Source organism: Suncus etruscus, chromosome 2 (genome assembly GCF_024139225.1).
Source record: "Suncus etruscus isolate mSunEtr1 chromosome 2, mSunEtr1.pri.cur, whole genome shotgun sequence".
In the NCBI taxonomy this organism is placed as follows: Eukaryota; Metazoa; Chordata; class Mammalia; order Eulipotyphla; family Soricidae; genus Suncus; species Suncus etruscus.
The window spans coordinates 96911520-96917229 of NC_064849.1; positions in this window are offsets into that span (position 1 = coordinate 96911520).

The window sequence follows — 5710 nt, forward strand, 5'->3', positions numbered from 1 at the left end:
TCCCTGGAGCCTTGATCCACTTCACTTCCCTGGAGTCTTCCCTGGAGGTGAATTTACAAGCCCAGAAAGGGGAAGCCGCTGAACTCTGCTGGAACTCAGATGCTAGCAACCCTATCTGCCTGTCTTCTGTGCTGTGCTCCATTTTTGGCCTGATTTCATCACTGTGTGTGGCTCATCTGAGGACGGCTTGCCTTCCCTGGAGCCTTCCTGGAGGTGAGCTTACACGCCCAGAAATGGGAAGCCACTTAACTCTGCTGGAACTCAGATGCCAGCACCCCTATCTGCCTGTCTTCTGTGCTGTGTTCCATTTTCAGCCTGATTTCATCCTGTGTGTGGCTCATTTGAGGACGGCTCGCCTTCCCTGGAGCCTTGCTCCGCTTTGCTTCCCAGCCGTGCACATTATTTATCCAATGAATACAACCACAACATGTAGAAAAACCCACAATACAAGTGTGACAATGGGGAAACAACGCAGGCCAGTGCCAGACATAGAGAATGACGATGGCAACTCTGATGACTTGAACATGACCAACCAACAAGTCAGTCTCTCAGATAAGGAATTTAGAGTCGCAATATGGAAGATGTTCAAAGAACTCAAAGAAAGTATAGAAGAGAACACTAATAAGAATCAAGAGAATATGAAGATAGAAATCAGAAAACTTCAAACTGAATTTTCAGGTCAAATAACAGGTTTGAAAAACTCAGTAGATGAATTGAAGAAAAACATAGTTGAGCTTTCCCACGGGTTAACAGCAGCTGAGGATAGAATTAGTGCACTGAAAGATTAGATGAATAACAATTCCATACACCCTAGAATAGCTGAAGCAATCATTGGGAAAAAGAATATGGGAGGAATTACTTTCCCCAACTTTATACTTTACTACAAAGCAATACTTATCAAAACAGCATGATATTGGAATAAAGACAGGCCCTCAGGTCAGTGGAATAAGCTTGAATACTCAGACATTCCCCAGACATACAATCACCTTATTTTTGATAAAGGAGCAAGAAATCCAAAATGGAGCAAAGAAAGCCTCTTCAACAAGTGGTGTTGGCCCAACTGGCTAGCCACTTGCAAAAAATTGAACTTAGACCCCCAGCTAACATCATGTACAAAGGTTAAATCCAAATGGATGAAAGACCTCAATATCAGAAGCAAAACCATTAGATATATAGAACAACACATAGGTAAAACACTCCAGGACATTGAGACTAAAGGCATCTTCAAGGAGGAACTGCACTCTCCAAGCAAGTGAAAGCAGAGATTAACAGATGGGAATATATTAAACTGAGAAGCTTCTGCACCTCAAAAGAAATAGCGCCCAGGATACAAGAGCCACCCACTGAGTGGGAGAAACTATTCACCCAATACCCATCAGATAAGAGGCTAATCTCCAAAATATACAAGGCACTGACAGAAATTTACAAGAAAAAAACATCTAATCCCATCAAAAAATGGGGAGAAGAAATGGACAGACACTTTGACAAAGAAGAAATACAAATGGCCAAAAGACATGAAAAAATGCTCCACATCATTAATAATCAGGGAGATGCAAATCAAAACAACTATGAGGTACCACCTCACACCCCAGAGATTGGCACACATCACAAAGAATGAGAACAAGCAGTGTTGGCAGGTATGTGGAGAGAAAGGAACTCTTATCCATGGCTGGTGGGAATGCCATCTAGTTCAACCTTTATGGAAAGCAATATGGAGATTCCTCCAAAAACTGGAAATCGAGCTACCATATGTATGTAATTAAGGTGTTTAAATAAATTAAAAAAAAATTAAAACGTTTTTTTAAAATATTTTTATTTAAACAACTTTATTACATGATTGTGTTTGGGTTTCAGTCATGTAAAGAACACCACCCATCACCAGTGCAACATTCCCATTTCCAGTGTCCCAAATCTCCCTCCTCACCACACAACCCCTGCCTGTACTCTAGACAGGCTTTCTATTTCCCTCGTATATTCTCATTATTAGGATAGTTCAAAACTTAATTATTTCTCTAACTAAACTCATTTCTGTTTGTGGTGAGCTTCATGAGGTGAGCTGTAACTTCCATCTCTTTTCTCTTTTGTGTCTGAAAGTTATTATTGCAAGAATGTCTTTCATTTTTCTTAAAACCCATAGATGAGTGAGACCATTCTGCATCTTTCTCTGACTTATTTCATTCAGCATAATAGATTCCATGTATAGGAAAATTTCATGACTTCATCTCTCCTGACAGCTGCATAATATTCCATTGTGTATATGTACCACAGTTTCTTTAGCCATTCGTCTGTTGAAGGGCATCTTGGTTGTTTCCAGAGTCTTGCTATGGTAAATAGAGCTGCAATGAATATAGGCGTAAGGAAGGGGTTTTTGTATTGTATTTTTGTGTTCCTAGGGTATATTCCTAGGAGTGGTATAGCTGGATCGTATGGGAGCTCGATTTCCAGTTTTTGGAGGAATCTCCATATCGCTTTCCATAAAGGTTGAAACGTTTTAATTTTTTTAAAAGTAATGCATAGCTATAAACCAAATGGAAGGCTTTTAAATTTACACAGGCAATAAAAACAAAGAAAAATAGTTTTTGAATAATAGTAAATCACAGAACCCAATGACCTAAACAGAAAAGGTAGTTTAGAGTGGCTTCTGTATCACTGGAACCATAAAAAATAGAGCAATTTTCTCTAAGTATCAATTTATAATATTGTTGAGTAGATAAAATATCAATTAATTTTAAAGTACTGCAAAGGATAGAACTGTTTTAAAGATGCTAGTTCATTTTAATGATGAGTAGATATATTCTTTCATTAAAAAATGTGTAGGCTGAAAAATAGAATCATGTACTTATACTCCCATGTATTCTTGTTGATTTCAGCATGGACTATATAGTTAGCCCTTCCATATTTATAGCAAATTAAAATACAATTTAAAAATCCATAGTACCATCCACTTCTTTAAACAGAACATTTGATCTTTGCTGTTGTTACTAGCTAATAATATTTTTTATGAAACCTAGAGAACACCTGTTCCTTGCTATCATTCCATAATATTGGTTTGGGGAATTTTTGAGTTATACTTAAAATTCACCACCATAATGATACCAAGACACCACTGGAGATAGAAATCCTGATAAATGAATAATATGGTACACTAAAAACATCAAGACACATTTGTAGCTGAAATGAATTTGATCCATATTTTGATAGCTGTGCATCAAGTTCAGACTCACTCTTAAGTCTTTTACAAAAGTTCTAAACAGTGTCAGCAATGGTGTTTAGAGTGTATTTGGTCATGACCAAAAAGGTTTGATTAAATTGTTCTTACAAAAGACAATTTTTATTTCATAGGATGGCATCATCCCCAGAAATCCTACTGACAGACCTTCACTATATAATAATAATCTTCAAGATATCTAAAGCTGGCACTTCTCATCTAGATGCACCTTGAACAAGGGATTGTTCTCAAAGTAGAAAAAAGACATTTATTTAAAAGAAACAAAAATCTCATTTTGTCAAACTTCGCATAATAGCTTTAATTTTTCCCATTTATATTGCCCTTCATGCCCTATTGTGTTTTATTTCAATCTAATGCATATGGAATCTGAGATGTTGATTTTTTTCTTTAGACTAAGTTAACATACATATGAAATGGGGCCAAGAGAATTCACAGAAATCTCCAGATATTCTAGGTCAATTAACTAAATAAAATAATCCTATTATGATGGGTCCTGCTTTTCAGAAACATACTAACCACATGGGAGATTGATACAGAATAGAAAGAGCAGGTGTAGGTAGGGAGAATCTCCAAGATGTATCCCAGGAGTGTCCCTCCTAGTACTCACTTCTGCATAGTCTGGTCTTCCCAGTAGAGCAGGGTCTGTGTCATCAGCAGGGGATCACAGAAGTGATGGCTCATTCCTGCTGAGAGAGGGCTATAAAAAACAAATTTGCATCTTAGTGACCACTCTCTTAAAACATGTGGGAACTGCCTAAAAGGGGACCAAGGCTTAGAGTTACAGCCTCTGACACCAAAATGCCAAGGACTTGAGTCCTATAGTTCATAGCTGTAAGTGCTAACTAGAATTTTTGGGGCCTTTTTGGGGAGGTTGGGTGGAGTTTGGGTCATACTCGGTGATGCTCAAGTGTTACTTCTGGCTTTGCCCTCAGAAATCGCTCCCGGCTGTCTCTTGGAACCGTATGGGATGCTGGGAATTGAACCAGGGTCTGGCCCGGGTTGGCTGCTTGCAAGACAAATGCCCTACCGTGTGCTATTGCTCCGGTCCCTGAGTGTGCTAACTTGAAAAAGAAGCCAAAGATCAGTCAAAATTTCTGACGTGGTGCAAAGATATAGTACAGCGGGCTAGGCATTTTGTTGTTGGAGACAGTATCCTGTCAGAGGATCAATTTTTCTGTCTTCTGTCTTTTATGCAGCCTTTACCTAAGGCTGCCCATCTGCTGATTTTGCTGTAAGCTGTTGGACTAACAGGAAAGGTATTTCACAGCTGAAGGAGATTTTTTCTTTGAAGCCAAAGGAAAAGTGAACACCCCCAATGCTAAATCCAGATCTAGACCACTCCCTTTAGCTTCTTTCCGGAGTTAATAGCTACCTTCAAAAACCTGCCCCCTTCACAAACTGATGTTAGCCCAGATAAGCGGCTGCAGATCCCACTTTGGAGACATAAGGTCTCCATCCCTTCTGAATATTTTACTGCCCTTTGTTCTAAAAACCTTCCCGCCAAAAAGTATGATTGACATGTTCTTTTTCCTGCCCATTTCTCCTCCTCTATATAAGAGTTGCTGAACCCAATAAATTTTGCCTCTGACCGGAACTTCGCCTGGGGTCTTCTTTACTAACCTCTCTCAGATTTTTTACAGGTGTGGTTGTTCTCTTAACTCAGCAAAATAAGAGTGCGGAAGTCCAAGAGCCTCCCAGCCGTTTCCCCGCTGGCCGGGCCCCTCCGGGGGACTCTAGGACCACGCATTTTGTCTTACATGAGGCAGAACATAGTTCAATACCTAGCACCACATATGATCCCCGAAGTTGCTGGAACAATAGTCCAGCAGTAGGGTGTGTACCTTGTACGTGGCCGACCCAGAACACACCCGGTTCGATTCCCTGCATCCCATATAGTCCCCCAGGCCTGCCGGGGATGATTTCTGAGCGCAGAGCCAGGAGAAACCCCTGAGCATCGCGGGGTGTGACCCCAAAACAAAGAAAAAAAACCAAAACAACAAATATATGATTCCCCAAGGCTAGCCATGAGTGATCCCAGATGACAGAGCCAGGAGTTAGTGCTGAACACCTCAAATATGTCTACACACACACACACACACACACACACACAACAAGCACACACAAATTCTTTAAAAGAATTTTCACCACCACATCCTACAATTCTTTGAGTCAGAAATCCCCAACTACAAAGGAAATTATGTGAACAGAAATCATGTTACTTCTCACAATTAGCTTCTAGTTTTAACTTTCCAAATTTAGAAGTGATATCTTTGGCACCATTTTACACTGTCTTCTTCTAAGAGTTTACTCTCACAATTAAGTAAAGTATGGGATCCATAAGAACGCAGTTCCTCTGGATAGAAAGCTTAGAGAAACCTGGCGACAGTCAAGTAATACCACATTGAACGGAGGGACTAGAGCATTCTGCTTCTTACAGTTCCTCTCCACCAGCGTTCGCTTTTTGTGGAGTCCAGGGTCCTC